Here is a 19123-nt window from a genome sequence, read left to right as displayed (position 1 = left end):
AAAAACTTTATATTTCAGTACATTTAATGACATCTTTCCCCTTGTTTTTGAACCATAGACCCTGTGTTTTTATTTCACTGCAAATTATGTAGCTATCTTAATCTTGTCCCCAAAATGCCCTTTTTAATAAGTCTTTGGAATTCACTTCTAGAAAACAAAGCTAAATCCCCATTTTTCTAAAATTGTTCCCACTGTGGCAGTGGCTCAGGGCTAGCCTTTCATTTTCCTCCTTGATACACATTGATTCAACTATGCCTTGGTTGTTTAAAAAGTCCTGAAATACTAGAAAAATAACCCATATAACCCATATGGCATACCATAACCCGTATGGTATGCCATTACCCAAGACATATGGTTATATGAGCAATTTAAAAGTAATTTTTGTTAACGATTGCAGTCATTTCACATAAAGTATAGGCTATTACAACCAATTACAAATTGGAACCGACGTCAGGACTTGGGTGCATATGCTGGCTCTCACTGCTCATTAAAAACTTCCAAATGATGCTGAAATTTTGTATTTCAGCAGCCTTTACACTCAGTTGGTAACACAGACATGGAAAAATAAAACAACTGAAAAACAGGATTTCTATTTCTGTTCTGCACTATGAAATTCTTTGAGGGTTTGTAGCGGTCTGGAAATATATACACTGTAGCCTGATTATAAATGTTGGCAACACATGCCAAAATCTACTACTTCTTTATTTAGAAAATGTGTATTATTAAGAAAACTTATATAGAATGCAATTACCTTAACAAACTTTCCATTACTGACAGTTAAGCCTATACAATGTTGCACACTAAGTACATCTGATTTGCTTCATATCTTAAATGCCCTATGGTGGAGGACAGGGACAACATCCTGCTTAAGGAAAGGTTCTACTGAAATCCTTTATAAAGTCCTAGATTTTTTTTTGTAATGCAAATAATCCTCCCATCATCACTTTGCTCAATAAATCCTAATTCTCACATTTTTATTACAGGACATCTGTGCTACAAGCCGCACTGCTTTAGGATGCTGTCATTCTAGGGAGATTTTTTTTTTCCTGCCATGCAAGTTTCCACAAAACCACCATCCAACAAGCCAGGATGATCCAAAAGGAAATCAGGTAAGGGGCTTGAAAAAACAAAATAATTTATTTTACCTCTGCCATTTTTTAAATAATTTGGTTTCATGTCAAACTAAATTTCTGGGAATAAGAGCATGGACTCTGGAGCCTGCAATCAAATCCACTCAACTAGTTACCAGGCGAAGAGAAGTACATAACATCAGTGCACCCGCTTTCCTCACGTGCAAAATAGAAAAAATCAGAGTACCTGGGCTCATGGGGCTTTCAGTGATGATTAATTACAGACAGTTCTAATTCAATGGCAGCTATGATGTTGATCATGATGGGGTCTTAAAAGCAGAAGTTTGTATCCTAAGAGCCCTGAAGACATAGTCCACAAGGAAAATGTCCAAAACCGTTTTTTTTTAAAAGCAAGTGCCAAAGGTTTCAAAATGCAAAAATTCACAAAAAAAGAAAACCACACACCATCCTGACAAAGATTCTCCCTTGACCAAACTTAAATCAGGCTCTTCTGAGCTCCTGCTCAACTAGACCCTGACTTTTGGGCTTCCACGTTTATTTCCATGTGGTCCAGTTTTAGAAAGAGTCCTGCTGAGATGGTTCAGCCAGAATCCCCCATCTTCTAGACCTGACCATCAATCAGGTTCCTCATCCTCCATCCCCTCACAGGTGATACCTGAACACCTGACCACCCTGGCCTGCCTTCAACAAGAACCTTGTTAGGTCAGTTTAGCCAGAATCCTCCCTGACCCCTGATGTTTCCTCTTAGTAATTTTCTGTCCACTCACTCCTTGGCTATAATTCCCACTTCTCCATGTTGTATTTGGAGTTGAGCCAAATCTCTCCCCAACTAAAGACCCTATACCTATTGCAAGAAACTCCTCCCCACTGAATCGTCTTCCTTGCCATCTTTAACAAGTGTCACTGAATAATTTTTCTTTAACAATACATGCTCACAAATATTAATGCAAAAAATCCTATAAAATATACTGACAAGCTGATTCTGGCAGCATAATAATACATTATGGCCAAGTGTACTTTATTGTACATAATAAACACATTATGCACAATATGTAACATAAAGAGGGAGAGAAAAAAATCAGTGCCAATTTCCATTAGTGCTGAAAAGGCATTTGACAAAATTTGACATCAACTCTTAATATGGAGTCAATGGAATACTTCCTTAACATGAAAAAATATATCTTAAAATATCTGAACCACATCTTTTAAACGTCAAGGGCCCTACACATACATTTCTGTTGAGTAACTCTCCTTGGCTTTATCAGAATATTCAACTTTCATTTTTCTGTCCCTTTTATTACTATATACTTTAAAATGTTACACTGTGATTTTATGTTTTTAAAAATGAACCAGATTCTGCATTTTTGAATGTCTGAGACATAGATTGCTTATCTACCTAAAGAATGATGTAACCAACTATATTACATGTTCTTCTAATCCAATGATGTGGGAATAACTAAAATGAAGCAGTGGATTGGAAGTATTACTGGAATATTTACACACAAGGCCAGCCTTGCCAGAACAGTGAGTTGGAACAATGGGAAGTTCCCACATGCATGCCCCTCTTTGAGATGCCTCCTCACTTTACTGAACACGGTTGTCCTCTTCCATCTTACTGTCATTTGTTCTCAGAGAGGATCACAAAAACAACCATTTACACACAGCCTGAGCGAAGTCATGTTAATACAGCACCCCTACTCGTGACCTGTTCTATTTTAATTATATAAGAAAAGCACCTGTCCTTTGCGAAATACACACAGGGCATCAAGCATCAAATGGAGAAGATCTTTTGGCCTAGTGCGCTCTTTTCCCTCTGTCCCTGAAATCATCAGGTACAGAGAGCCACCTTCTCCACACTCTAAAGACAGCTGGCTTGCAAATGTCTTGCTACAGATCAGACCCACGGAGGGTATGCAGGCTTTCCTCTGACAGGAGAGGACCAGCCACCACTCTGCTCACATCACTCTGCCTTCAAGGTCTGGGTTCCTTTGGACTCAATCAGTGAAAGCAGACACCAGCTCAGACACTCTTCAAGGCCCAGAGAGGTGTTTCAAGATCAACATGAATTTCCAGGTAACTTTGAGCCTGTTAAAGACGATGGTCCATAAACATCTTTTGTCAGTAATTAGGTTTATTTTCGATTAAAAAAAAAAAAGAAGCCAGATTATTTCTATTGTGATTTGGAGGTTTAAGACCATTGAGGCTTAATCCTTGGTTCATCCCCATTAAGGGAGAGAGAACTCCTTCTGGGTCCCCAGTGGAGGCTGGAATCTCCTCTTGCTCTTTTGAGGGGGATGGAGTCTTAGGAATGCCGCCGGGATGGAGAACGAGACCTCTGAGCTGCCGCCACATGGACCCAGCAAGGAGAACACTGGGCACCGAGCCAGGGGCCTGTTCGTGGAAGGGGTCTCCTCTGAGCAGCTGCGCCGGCGCACGCGGGGACTTGGGCCGCTTGATACGGGGGTAGAGGACCAGCCCACGACAGGGCTCAGTGCAGCGAGGTGGCCGAGAATGCAACGAAGCCGCCCTGCATGTGGAAGGTAGATGGGCCTCCAGGGGGACTGCACCAGTCACTCTGCGGAATTTTGAAAGCTGGGGGCAGTGACAGAGTCCTAAGGAAAATACATTGGGTTTTCACTGTCCAGTTGTTTTTACTAATCTAGCAGGTGGGAGTTGACTGACTAGTTTTAATTTGATTTGGAGACATAAGATCAACGTACTCATGCCTGAACCCCAAATGGTAATTTGCCAATAGTTCATATAAAGCTGTTTTATGAGAAATGGCCTATGAAAAATTTGGAATACCGTACTTCATTGGTTCTAAGACATACCCATCCTCCAGCTTCTCAAATCTCTCAGATGGCTTTTACAACCAGTGGTGTGGTACGTTTGGCTGGGGGCAGTCATGTCCTCGCTGTCACTGCCTGACACCTTTCAATAAGGTCAAGAAAGTGACAGCTTCAAAACCGGCAGAAGAGGGTCAGTGATTTGGAAGAAAACCCAGTGGAGCAGTGTTTCCAAAACACAGCATCACCACCGTTTTTGCTGGCACAGAGTGACGTGTTGGAAAAACAAGGCTCTTGATAACTCTGAGTCGAAGGGTGAGGCAGAAGGGTTGGTGTCTTGAAGTGAAGAGTACTTAGCAATGATTTACCTTTTCTTTTGCTTATTTTTCCTTTTAATTTTTTTAAGTGATAGATCTCTTCCTTCCCCAAACCCCAGCGTAAACAGGAAAAAAAAAATCAGACACAACTAAATGGAAGGACATTCTATAAAATACCTAACCAAGACTCCTCTAAACTGTTAAGATCATCAAAAACAAGGAAAGTCTGGGAAAGTAAGTCTATAGGAGCCCAAGGAGACGTGACAAAATATGATGTGGTATCCTGGATGAGGCCCTACAACAGAAAAGGAGCTTAGAGAAAAAGGAAGAAAATCAAATAAGAATGACTAATAATGTATCGATATTGTTTCATTAGTTGTGACAAATGTACCATATTAACATAAGATGTGAAGGGTCAGAGAAGTTGGATGTGAAGTACAGGAATTCTCTGTACTATACCTGCAATTTTTCTTGGATTTAAAGCTATTCTAACAAAGAATTTATTAAAAAATAAAATTACCTCTTCTTACAAAAATAATAGATTATATAAAATTTATATACCTATGAGTCAAAGGAAGCTCTTTTAAGAAGTATAAACACAAGCCCTCAGGGATACAAAAGCAGTCTCATTAATCAGCAGCTTTATTCTTTCTTAGATTTACATAAAATAGTGGTGTGATTTACAGTTAAAGGTGCTTTTGATTTTGATAACATAAGGTAACTATTTTTTTTATTAAAAATCAATGTGGCACATCGTAAGACTCCTATTAAAGTAAAATAAAATCATCCACAAAACCTGAAAAAAAAATTATCTATAGTCATGGAAACCTCACAGAAATACTATTGGTTTTTCTCTGCATCTGCAAGCGTCCACATGCCACACTTAGCTGTAATCTGACCTGAGTGGGTACAATCCAAATTTAAGTATTCCCTTTAGCTTTTAACATTTGGCAGACAGCTCCCGTGCCTTATTGCATCAACACTGAGTAATGTCTGTTTGAGAAATACCCTTGAAAAGCCTCCTTGTGTTTTAAGCTCAGGCAGCGAGTTCCACTCACGCACTAGTCAGTTCTGAATTAAACAATCTCTTACGTGTGGCCACGCTGGAGGTAAGCGAACAGAGCTCCAGCCCCAGTCCCTGGCTCTGCAGCTCTGTCTGGGCAGCCTGGCCTGTACTCCCGACACTGTTCCCTGGTCCCTGAAGGGGGTCTGGAAGCAGGCAGCCTCCCGGAGAGAGAGGGGTGCAGTCTGGTGTGGAGTTAGAGGATAGAAAGAAATGCTACTTGTCTACTCATTGCTTGAAAGATGAGTATCAGCAGTTGTCAATTTCAGGAGTGTAACCAACCCAGCTCCCAACCCCTACCCATCCTCACATTCCAGAGACAAAGTAACCACTACACATCAACCAACACAACAGCAAATTGGTTTCAGCAACCAGGTACAAAGGGTTGGTATTTGAATGGCAGTCCACACCCATTCTGAAGCCTGGTTACTAGGAAATGAAAGGCTCAAATATCGTTGTTGCCTCCCTCCAAAGGGTAGGATTAACAAAACTCACCACAAAACACATCCATAATAATTAAGGAACTCTAAATTCATCACATATTAACAAGCTAGACCAGCGGCCATTGACAGTCTTGAGCAACGACATCACTGATGTCCTTTCAGGAAATTCAATGCCCCTTCTGGAAAAACACAAATGGGGCATTTTTATAGAAAACTGGGGAAATCCTGGTATCTACTTGGGCATGTGCTACATCATAGCTTTGCCAAGCTTCTTGGAAGCCAGAAGTCCAGATAGCAGATAAGTAGTTACAAATAATGTCAGTACTGCTCTAAATGTACTGTGCTTGATAAGTTTACGAACATAAAAGTTTAGCCATTTTTAATAAGTTCTTTTTTTTAATAGACACCGAATGTTTATTTCTAGATCCCATGGAAAATTAATGGCGTTTCAAGAGTGTTTTTGTTTTTGTTTTTTCAAAGACACCAGACATAACAGAAAAATCCATTCCTGGCAGACTCAAGAATAAAAATACTTACTACTATGAACATTAAACTAGACACTATTAATGCTTAATTGTTTATAACGCTCCCTCCAAAGTGTTATTAAAACACTTTGTACAGTCAAACTATGGTTCTAAGACTGTTTCAGAGCTTTTGACATGAGATTTCAAACGAGATTTACCTACTAGAGAAAGATGAGAGCTTCAAGTTAGACAAATACTCAATTGCTGAGATTGACGACCCCACATGTGGTACACCTTCAGGAAATAAGTAGATTACTAGCACACTGCCCTTAGCTGTACATAAAACGAATGTCTACAGCAATACAAATCATCACGAACTAATAGAAGTTGTCTACCTTTTAGATTATTTCCAAGTCCTATAGGAAGACGTGGTGGGCTGAGGATCACACTGGATCTGGCCCTGACCCAGTTTGTATTTTGTTCATTTCTGTACTTTAAAACCTGGAAACATAGTAATTGCACAAGACAGATTTTCTGATAGAATGGATGAATGTATTTCTCTATCCCTTTACTGCCTCGGGCAAGAGTAAAGGTGAAGTCTGATGTTTTGCAGGGAGAGAGGAAAAAGTAATTATGGGTCTGGGAAATAGCCGTCAGCAAAAGCAAATAATCTTTTGAAAAGCTGGTAAACTTTACTCATTGAATTAGTCTTTGACAAGCCTATTTGTAGAACTGATTTTTTTCTTCCTTTGAAGTTTTTTCTTATAAAAAGTGTGTGGGTTTGTGTGTAAGAATAATCCTTATCCTTTCAAATGAAAATAAACCACATTTTAAAGCAAATCCAACTAATTACTGTTCAGTAATTATTTTCCATTACATGTTACAAAATCGGTTGGCAAATGAACCAATGCCTATATTGACAAAACACTGTGCTAGGGCCCAGGGCTCTGAGACAGTTCTGGCTTCTCTCAGCCCTTAAGAGGCAGCCTGACGGCCCTGGTGCCCAGGGTAGGACAACAGTAAAGGTTAAATGGTCCATTAAAGGTGCAGCTACCCTGGACCACAGAGCAACTGCTAACGCAAAGAAGACAGGAACATCCGCCATTGGTGGGATTCTAGAACATTCAGTCACAGACCTGCTCTGGAGGGAGCTGACAGCTCCTGTGGGTGTGCAGGTTATTAAGAGGAGCTGTTCAGAACTGATGGCAGCAGTGAGAAGCAGCCTCTCATCTCCTCACTGCTGCGAGAGCAAAGTCTCTAAATATGAAGCCAGAACTCAGCTTTGATGGGAAGAGAGGATGTGGAAAAGGAGCAGGTGGAAGGAAGAGGTTCGAGAGGGGAAGAGGTTCTCCCAGAGGCTCGGCCGCACTCCCTTACTCTTCACAGCTGGCCACCTGGAAGGAAAGATGTACCCTTTTTCCAAGCAGAGGAGTACTTCAGATTTTTTTTCTTTTTCTTTCTCTTTCTTTTTCTTTTTTCTTGGGGGGCTGGTGGTGGGGAAGGTAACTGGGTTTTATTTTATTTATTTATTTAATGGAGGTACTGGGCACTGAACCTGGGACCTTGTGATGCTAAGAATGCACTCTACCACTGAGCTATGTCCACCCCTCCAGAGGAACATTTCAAAGACATTTCAATGAGGAAATGTTGCTGGCAACTTTTTCTGAGTTTTCCTTTACTCTTAGTGAGCGCTGGGGAGGCAAAGCCATTGAAAACACACACCTTGCCCAGCACTGACCACATACTTTCTGGCCCCGACAAATGCAAAAATCAAAAGGTGGGATCCTCTACTTTAAAAGTAACATTAAAGATACCAAAATATAAAATTTTTCTTTTCTTTCATGGACTCGGTCTCAACCTGTCATAGTATTTTTTGGCTATTTGATGTTGTGCTAATACAGACCTTCATCTCCACTCCCCCTCATCCTGATCATAATCCTTCTCACCTGACTGCCTGGGACCCTTTCTCAACAGAGGCAGCCTCTGGATCAAAGCACCTGACCCCACATCTCACCCCCATGGGCAAAAAAGCCAATCTCCCTTCCCCAAAGGAACCCATAGACCCCAAAGGATTGTAACCTTAGACCCAAGACAAACTGTGTACCTGAATAGGGGTGGGAAAGAAGCTGGCATTGGCCAAAGACCCACTAATGCACTGTGGCATGGCCGGGACTGCTGCCCCACATCCTGCCAGATGTCACCAAGTGGGGGTGCCCACCAGCCACTCCCCACATCCCCACCCAAGTGTGGCAGAAAGCAGAGGGCAGCAGTGGTCGCTAAGTTTGGGAAGGTGGGGAGGGGACGGTCCAGCAGCAGAGGTGCCAGGGACCAGGCAGTTGAGAATGAAATTAGGGAAGAGTGGGAGCCAAGGCAAGAGCCCGGACATCAAGCCCTCAGCACATGCACCACTGTCCCACCTGATCTCACTGACAAATAAAACTGAAGGGTAAACTTGTGAAAATTTTCAAGACAGCAAAGCGTTAAACTTCCATGCAGGGCTCCTCTGAGTGCACTGGTCACATGCCCGTGAAGCCAGTCATGACCCGCCCCTCCCCTATCTCTGCCACCCCCCCCCAACCGGCCACAACTCAGAGGTACCAGGTAGAGCTTCATTTCCAGTCGTCCTGGCTTTCGGTCTGGAGTTTCTCACTCAGCCGTTGTCCCCAGGTCACCCTGCCTCCCTTTCAAGCTCTGACAAATTCTCTCCCTGACACTGGAAACAAATACTTAATGACTAACTGCTCTCACCCATTTGCCACCACAGCCAGGACACATCCTTTCCTAGTTTAGAGACCTGTTAGATATTAAAATTGTTGCCTTCATTGCCTGCAGTTTTTTCCTTGCTTGTGTTTTCTATGTGCACCCCACAGAGAAATTCAGCATAGGGTGTTGTCTGGGAACTCGTTTAAAGATTGGCAAGGCCTCGCTCTTGAAGGAGAGCCTGTACACCCACACATTTTCCAGTGAATTTATCACTTCGTTAATATTATCTCTACAAGAAATATGATTGAAAAAATCAGGACTTCGTTTGGATACTTTCCTTTCAAACAAGAAATCTAGGTCATGTTAGCTATCTTATCAGATGGTAAGCCAAGGCGTTCACATCAGCAAGGGGCTTTCTTTTTAAATGCTCTAGTTAGCATTACCACGTGGTGGGGGGGGGGGTCAGGAATAATTCCCAAGAGAGGAGTTTTTACATAGGGTTCAAAGGAAACAGAATACTTTCTTGCCATGGGGAAGCACTGAGGTGTGGCGGGCAAGTGCACGGGCTCTGCAGACAGCCTGCCACCCATCGATCTCTTAACTTCTCGGGGATGTACTGTCTTCATTGGGAAGAAGATACTAATAACACCTGCTTCAAGGGTTGCTGTGAGGAGGCAATGACCCACTTCCGTAAAGCCCTTGACTCAGCACATTTTATGTGCCCAGCATTGTCAGCGGGTTGGTGAGAACCTCCACTCCAGCATTTGGTGAGCAGCGACTACACACCCAGCCTGCAGAATGGGATGCATCAGGGCCAGCCTGCAGCAAACCTCTTCTCCTTAAGGAGTGTCCCCAGAGAAAGGGGCAGAGAAAAGGCTGAGCTATTGGCTTGGAAGACTGGGAGACGATGCTAAGAATTCAAGGCTTTCTCCCACATGTATATTAAGCATACAATTTAACTAAACTGGGACACTTTGGAGATAAAGGGAGGGGGCGCTAGTAATAATTTTGCCAGAATAGCAGGTATAAACTATAACCATGCCTAAGAATTAGGGTAGAGTTAATGCCTTAAGCCAGTTGAATAATTTTCCCCCCACCTAGAGATTTCCACCCCAGGCAAAAAGAGACTTTTAATTCTGTTGACTTGGAGGCTTGCTCACCAACTCCCAGCAGACCTTGGGTAGTGAGTTCCGACACTCACAAGCTATCAACCCTGAATATGGACTATGTGAGCGCTGGTGAGGTCAGATCTCACCCTGAGCAGCTCACTGTTTAGCTGGTGACACATGACACTAGTGAAAACAAGAACAAAATAATGATAATGGAACAATCCAAACCAGAACGTAACCAAACACTGGCCTTCATGGCATAACCCTTCAGGAGGGATCAGTATGTGGCCAAGAGTGTCAAGCGTCCAGGGAAGTAAAATGTTTAAGGAAATAATATGTGGGTAGTTAGGAAACTAAGATCTGATTGTTGTCCTTGGTTCTGAGTTGTATTCCTAAGAAAAAAGAAAACTGTAAAGTCTTAATATTATCTGATATCTACTCCAGACCACCCTCCAGCTTATCCTTCTATTGGCAACTGTCTTTCCGTTTAAGACCCCTTCTCAACAGCAAGCCTCTTGCAGTCAGTCTGGGAAGAGGTACACTTCTGACCCATGACAAAAGGGCCATCAGCTCTCTGGGGAACCCTTATAATTAAGAATACATTTTAAAAGTTAGATTTTGGGCTCCACGCATTGTGCAATACACTTGAAAAAATTGTACTTTATATTGGAATATTGTGAGTTTCTTTTATTGTTGTTCCAAGAAAAGACAAACTGTCTCCAAGTTTATCTATTGTTTGGTCAGGACAGGAGACCATGAAAACATTACAGTTGAATCCAATAGAAAAAAAGTAGAACTTTAAAAAGATTATTTTTATCAAGACAGGTGAAATGGGCATCTATTATCAAACAAGCCTCTCTGGTATAAACTCATGGAGAATTGTTTAAGTGATGGCATACAATTTATTAAGAAATTGGTACCCACTAGGTCAATTTCTTTTTTTAAAAAATCCCCTTTGAATTTTATTCAAGTTCTGCTCAATTCTGCAGTGAAGAAAAATCAAGTGATTTGAGACTCCTGTTTTTTTAAATGAAAAATCTGGATTAATCTTGAAGATTTAAAGCCAAATACTCCCCAGTGGTAAAAGCATTTCCAGAGAAAGAACTAAGTTAGAATTAGATGACATTTTGAAAATAGTTTTAAACCAAAGAGAAAAATCCATCTTCAATGTGACCACAGCTGTTTTCAGACATCCTGGGTCTCTCCCTTGCCTCTCACTGATTCATTCATTTACCGTGCTTCTAACTTTTGACAATATTAGAAGTGAAAAAAAAAATATCTAAGGCTTCTAGAGTTCTTAGCTCCCACGAGTTTTCTATTTGGGTGGAGTGTAAGAGCAGACAAGACGCAACTTATAAATAGCAATTTATGAAGAATGTTGGTAAAAGAAAATTCTCAGCCTCTAGGATACGCATGGAGAGAGACATAGATGTTGACTGCCTTGGCCACATGTGGCCTTCTGGAGAGTAGAGGAGGTAGGGCTTAGCAGATGGACAGCTCATAATAAAGAGAAATGGTGGTGGTCATGGAACAGGCAGAAGAGAACAAGTTTTGGGGACACAGGAACTGCTGTTCATATTTTAACTCATTTAAACCTTAACGAAGGATTAACAGATACACACTATATATAAAACATATAAACAAGGACCTACTGTATGGCACAGGGAACTATACTCAAAATCTTGTAATAACCAGTAATGGAAAAGAACCTAAATATATATATATATATATACACACACACATATATATGTGTGTGTGTGTGTATGTGTATATATATATATATAAAACTGAATCACTTTGCTGTACACCTAACATTGTAAATCAGCTACATTTCAATAAAAAATAATTTTTTAAAAAAGCCTTAATGAGTTAGGCAGCCAATGGCTCCTTCCATGATACATGGCCCCTTTTTTCCTGTTCACTGTTTAAAGGACATTACAGAAGCAATAAATCAAAGGCTTACATGTACTTTCTATTGTAAGAGAAGAGAAAAAATTCCCTACGTTTTGAGAGGCAGTAGAGCACAGTGTTCAGAGCTCAGGTTCTAGAGCCAGACTTTCTGGGTTCAAACCCTAGTGCTGCTTGCTAGCTGAGTAACTCTAGGAAGTTTGCATAACCTTGCAGAAGTTCAGCTTCCCTACGTGTAGAAGGGCACTAATTATACCACCTACCCCTGCATAACTGCCATCTCTCACCTGTATTTTGGGGCCACCGTATACTCACTGCAGGCTGCTATTTTACTTTCTCTGCTCACAGCCTCTTGCTAACTCTCTAAGGATCCTGCCAGGGAGGAGAGGGAATGAGCTGGTTTCAATGACAGACACTGTACCTTTTCCTCCTGTTTATCCTGCTCCTTTTCACTAGATATTTTTCAGCATAATTCCTTATATAGTTCCTTCAGTTATTTTCAACCTCCAGATGTTTTTCTTCAATGAATCCATCACCTTCCTTGTGGTACATACCACAATAAAATATTCACTTCTTTTTTGCCATTAGGTAATATTTATCCTTCAATAAACAGTAGCAATCTCTGCTATTCTGTATTTCATCCCACTTGCATAAAAATGAACAGCACATGCTCAGACATTTTATGACAAAGAGAAGGACAGCAGAAGCTCTAAGGGTTGCAACGATGAGAGAAAAGTGTGCATTTTCTCTTGCTCTCTATACAGATGTAAAAATTGAGGGTCAAACTTGTAAGGGGTGTTAACCTATAGAAATATAAATTACATAAAATTTATAAGCAGGTAATTGACATTCATATCTGAATCACTGTAAATAAATTTTATTCAAAAAATTTCTAATTAATTTTTCCCAGTGAAATAAAAGCAAGCAAGAAACCTCACAATAGGAAACTAATGATTAAATTTTGACCTGAACTTGATAAAATAAAACTACCACCAGTTAAGTAAAGGAAAGTGTCAGGCTCTTATTTTGAGCTATATTTAGTAGGAGAGGTCAAAATTCTTTCTATGTTCTTGCTAAAAAGTTGCTTTATTAGAGTAAGAGATTAGAAAAGTGAAATCTGGGGATGACAGACCCTTCCAGCTGTATCGAGGATTCGCCTTCTCCTTTGGAGGCCACAGCTGTGAAACTCTTAAGAGGTACCCGCCTACTCTATTCAGCCAATTGTACCAAACAGGAATCCCCCTTAATAACTGCAAGATGATCATGTCAATGGAAAACAGTTGTGTGGGGGCCAAGGCTGCTGCATCACAGCCCTACATTTTGCCTCTTTTGTTTCTTGATCTGCTTTGGGAGTTGGCCCTTCCAAGAAAACATTTGTTAGTTGCGGTAGAGAAATGAGTATGGTTATGGTTACTTCTTTTCAGTAACTGACAGCTCTGCTAAAACAATCTCCTCCCTCTACAGTTTTACTGACCACCGCATCCTCCAAACAAACAAACAAACAAACAAAACCATAGGACTATCACTTAGACCAAAGTTTTTAAATCTAGGCGCTAAAATCTTAGAGCTGACCAGAACTTTAGTGGTGATTTAGTTCATTCATTATTAGCAACTGAAACAAACAAAGCTCAGAAAGGTCAGGTAAATTATCCAACACCACTCAACTGGTTATACCAACTAACCTAACTTATAAAACATACCTACTCTTGTGCTAGGGTTTACATTAGTCTTATCTAAATTATCTACAGTCTTCACAACACTCCTGAAAGATTATTTATTTTACAAATTAAAAAAAAGAAACTAAGAAAAGTTAAATGACTTACCCAGAACTACTCCACAGTAAGTAGTGTTGAATTTGAACCTAGCTGTTAGACTCCCAACATACATATTCTTTCCCCAAGTCACGCTGCCTCTCCAGGCAGAGGACGACCTTTCCTAGAATGCAGATGTTCACATTCTGGCCCCGGCTCTCTCCAGGGCGGAGCATCTACAGGGCTGGTGGTATTATGCCCCCCTCGTCCCTAGTGCAGGAATCAGTCTGAGAGGCTCTAGGCAGGATAGCACAGGGTGAGTGACTGAGAGATCCACGGCTGGGGGTGAGAAACACGCTATTTAAAGCAGTGAACGTAAGGGTTAGCAGCTGTGAGAACACCGGAGTAAAGAAATTTGCCCTCTAAAACCCCTCTGGAGTCCTATCACCTGGTTGGAAGACAAATTCTTTCATCAGAATTCCTGGCAGTGATAAATACATATGATTTTTTTTTCAATTTAAGCTTTTCTTGTCTTAAGGATACTAAAATAGCTCCTTAACTTGCTCTACAAAATTGATGGAATGGAACCTTTTCCTTCCCAGGTGACATTGATTAAAGTCTTTTCAGATGTCAAGAGAACATTATAAAGTATGAGTCTATAAAGGTTCAATGTTAAAAAATTCTCGTGTTTTACTTTATTGGACATTTGCAAAATTACCAACAGCTGAACATAAAATCAATAAAGGAAAAACTGGATGTTTAAACCAGAAATGAGAACATTCATGATGTGGGTAAAGAAGGGTATGGGAATCTAGCAGATAATGTGGCTCGTGTTTTAACACATCATTGTGGGACTCTTGCGGCTGTTAACAGTTAATGATAGTCACCTGGGAAAATACTATTTTTTCTACTCCTCCAATTAATCTATAAAAATCTTACATGATCTTACAGAAGCAAAATTTTTATGGAAATCTCGTATGAATCTTAACTTCCAAAATAGCAAAAGGGAATATTTTATGTTTTTTAGTTTTACATTTAAGACCAGAATGTGACTTTTGAAAAAGCCTCTGTCAGTACTAAAATAGACAGACAGATAGACAGACATCAGATAGATATTAAAATAAATGTAGAAACGCTTATAAATGATTATTTAGTAGGAGTGTAAGTCCACATATCTCTAAATGTTAACTTGAATATTTCTGAATGATTAACAGCTTCTCATTTCAATGGTGGGATCTTTTAAATACATCAAAACAAGTGGAACGTGTCAAAGTGGCACTTAATATTTGTTTCAAAAATGAAAGTTAGTTACAATGTCTGGGTATAGTTTGGCGCCACTGAACAAACACTACTATCTATCTTCTTTTAAAGAGGAGAGCTTGTAAGTGATGCTTTTTTCCCACAAAAAAAAAAAAATCTTTGCTCTTGTGCAGCACCTTGCACCCAAGGGATTTCAACTCATCACTTAATGAATTCACTAACACACCCACAGCGCATCTGTGAAAAATAGACTTTGTTACTGTTTTACAGATGAGCAGAATTAAGAATGACCACATAGTAAATTGGTGGCAGAAAGGGAATAGATTAGAGACACAAATTTCAAACACACAGTTTGTACCAGGCAGAACCATGGACCTCAAAGATTGCCCACATCCTCATCTCCAGATTTAACCTAACCATCTTCCTCTGTGAAGATGTCAGGTGACATGACAAAGGGGAATTAAGATTGCAGATACAATTAAGATTGTTGATCCCCTTTCTTTAAAATACAGGCAGCAGCCTGGATTATCCAGGTGGGCTGAATATAATCACAAGGATCCTTAGAAGTGGAGGAAAGCAGAAGAGACCAGAGCAATGTGGTGTGAGCAGTGCTTGGCCCAGTGGTATTTTTTTTTTTATTGAAGTATAGTTGATTTAGAATATTATATTAGTTTCAGGTATACAGTATAGTGATTCAGCATTTTACTGATTATATTTCGTTAAAAGTTATTACAAAATAATAGCTATAATTCCCTGTGCTGCACAATATAGCCTTGTTGCTCATCTATTTGATACACAGCAGTTTGTATCTCTTAGTCCCCTACACCCTTCCCTTTCCCCTTTGGTAACCACACGTTTGTTCCCTGTGTCTGTGAGTCTGTTTTGTATATATGCTCATTTGTATTATTTTTTGGATTTGAAGCAGAGCAATGTGAGCGCCTCTGTAACCTGCAAAAAGCAGGGAAACAGATTCTCCCCTCAGAGCCTCCAAAAGGGAATGCACTCTGCCCACAGCCTTGACTTTAGCCTAGAGAGACCCACTCTGGGGTTCTGACATACAGAACAGTAAGAGCATATCTGTGATATCTTAAGCCACCAAGTTGGTGGTAATTTGTTGTAATAGCAATAGAAAACTAATAGACAGCTACTTAATCATTTAAGAGCTATTAATACACCCATACCATTAAGAAAGACTGTAAATAGTCAATTTAAGCAACCAAAGAATAACATTTTAATTTGGAAATGCAAGTCCATTTTGAAGTAATAAAAGTAGAAGCACACAAATTCCTTGGCATAAAGAAAGATGGAAGAAGAAATTTCTAAGAGGAATGTTTTTGTCTGCTTCCACTAGAAGACTGGAGGAGAAAGGAGATAATAAAAGGAACATTCTGATCTAAAGGATAAGGTAAGAATTCTAAAAATGCTACTAGGAATAGCCTTCCAGGAGAAGTTTGGGAATCTTTGTGCTTAGAGGCCTTTAAGATACAAATGATCGTTTTATCTGGCTTGGATGGTGTAGGTATATACTAACCTGATGACAAGGGCCTAGATTCAGCAATCTTTCATGGCCTCTTCCAGCCTGAATATTATACACAGACTTGACTCTATTCAATTCAGCGCCACAAATGTTTACTGCCTATCTACTCAACACAGGTCATTCTGCTATGAATAACCAAAGAATAAGGCATAAACTTTGACTTTAAGAAGTTCACAGTTTAATAGTGAACCAAGGTTAAACAACCAACCATATTCAAGCCAGACAGTGGGAAGAATCATAAGGGTGGATAACTGACACATTGATTAAAAACAATTAAATATCTAAAAACCAATGCAAAAAACCCAATGCATTCTTACTGATTATAAAACATATAAAACAAACAACAATATCATTGGTCACCACTGCAGGTTTCCAAGGCAGCAATTTATTACAATGAGAATTTTTCCTGTCTTTCTCAAAACATATATAAGGAAAGTAAAAGAGTAAATAAAATTCTTCTTTAAAGTAGGATTTCAGCTAAAAAATGCAGCAGGAATGGTGGACTCTATCTAGAATGTAAAACTGCCATTTTACAACTCATGTGTAAAAGAATAGACATGGGCGATGATCATCGCTAGATGCTAAAACCATTAAGGACAAATTTGATGATGAATTTTACAATGGAAGGATTAGGCTGAGGCCACCTAAACACACCAAGCAGCCTTAATATCACTAAGTATGACACCAGCCATTATGCATCTCTTTGGTGAGTTGTTAGGAAATCCACAGTACCACCTATAAAGTATTATGCGCCCCCCCAAAAGCTGACTCCAAATCTAATACAGCCTCCAAATCTAAATGTCTTTCATAGGAAATACAGGGATAGAGGAGTCAGTTCAAAAATACATGAAAGCAACCAGTTAAATACAGAATGTGGACCAAGACTCATAATCCAATTTTTCCAGCAAATCAAAGACATTTAAAAGGGGCAAGGAGAGAGGACCGTTACAGAATAAGAGGCTTATGAGATATAACAACCAAATGTAACATATAGACCTTGTAGGATCCTGATTCCAGAAAGAGACAACTCTAAGAAGACATTTTTAAAAATCACCAGAGAAATTTAAGTATGGACTAGGTATAAAACAATATAATGGAATTATTGTTATAATGTGATAAAGGCAAGGCATTATTTAAAATATTTCTTACCTGTCAGAGATGCATACTGAAGTGTTCACAGATTTGACAAATATGATATCTAGTTATGCTTTAAAATACCCCCCCAAATAGCATGTATGATGAACATGGAACGAGGCAGCAAACAGTGATATGTGTCCAAGTTGAACGATGAGGCGTGAGGGTCGTTATAGGTTTCTCTCTCCTTATGTGTTTGAATTTTTTTCAGAATAAAAAGTTAGAAGGGATGAAAACAGCTGTTAATAAATGAAAGGGTACCTAGTCCTTTGATCATCCCTCATCAGTGAACTAGTGAAAGGTCGGTATATTTGTGCTAGAAATCTTCTTTAGCTTTCTGCACAGTTTTCATGAGCAATCTTTCTACCACTTTTAAGACTGAATGCCTTCTACTTCATACGGAAAGGAAGTTTACTATTCCTTAAATTCTCAGTCTACATAATCAAGGAGAAAACATGATCATAAATAATATATAACTTCTAATGTTCACTAAGTAAAGGAACAGTAGATCTGCTTCTATTTGTGGTGTGGGTACGTATATAGCTTCCGGTCACTTTTTATAGTAAACAGTGAACATGGTGGGGGAATATTTGCAAATATTCAAACTTTTTATGGTTTATATGGTTAAGGTTAGTGTTGTTACATTTGTCAAAGTGCAAACAATTCTCAGATTTCGGGGGGCAACAAAAGGTAGTGTGTTTGCTTTAAAGTGCTTCTCTTATGTCAAGTCTAGTCTAGAGACTTTTAATTCATAATGTTACTCTCTTCCCTAATTTTAAAGTAAAACAGAGACTTCCCTAAGAGGAAACAAGGGCTGCAGGACAATCTGGATTCACCTTCAACATCCCCTCCATATATGCAGGAAAGTCAGATCGGGTCTACAGTAGTTCAAGGTGCAGGATTAAACTCTGGAAGGTCGTAGGAAGGTTTTTAAGCAATAATCCTAGCAGTGCGGCAAAATATAAATCTCATCTTAGGTCAGGAAACCTTTGACAGAGTTCAAAATAAATGATCCCTTTTTAAGAAATATCCTGTTAAAAAAACTTTTATTTGCAAATAATTTTTCTGGAGAAGGTCTGAAGGTGCCACATCCTTAAATTATATTTTAATGCAGTTAAAAACATTTTTTAAGGAAATGTAAAATTTTATAATACCTACAAAAGCTTTAACCGTTTCATCTAAAAAACTCTAAAAATTTTAAGTGTATTCCATTTTTTTCCTTTTGAAAGGCAGCTTCTTAATGAAGAGACATCCAGAAAGCTATAGTTGATATTTTTCACCAGAAGAAAGTAAAGACACAGCAGGGAGGAAAATTAATCCCCATAAACAAGCTATGTTACAGAAATTTAAGCCCAGGTATTTTGGCTAATTTTTTTCCTCTATGCAATTTAAGTTGTGTAGTCAGGGATTGTAGCTATAATAGCAATGAAGTTATTGATTTCTGCAGTATATACAGAGTATACATTACATATTTTTTGATGTAAAGAGTTCTGCTACGGGTTACAACAATTATGAAGATGATTTGTAATGCTGGTATTTGGTTCAGCTGATGACGTA

At 39.5% G+C, this 19123-nt stretch overlaps 1 protein-coding gene across 50 annotated transcripts in view; it reads right to left on the bottom strand.

Moving 5' to 3' along the window:
- ABI3BP (ABI family member 3 binding protein) overlaps positions 1-19123 on the bottom strand; it is a 237934-nt gene that overhangs the window by 160337 nt on the left and 58474 nt on the right. The gene's annotated exons all lie outside the window — the stretch shown is intronic.

Source organism: Vicugna pacos, chromosome 1 (assembly GCF_048564905.1).
Source record: "Vicugna pacos chromosome 1, VicPac4, whole genome shotgun sequence".
NCBI lineage: Eukaryota > Metazoa > Chordata > Mammalia > Artiodactyla > Camelidae > Vicugna > Vicugna pacos.
This window is presented reverse-complemented; position numbering and strand designations above follow the sequence as displayed.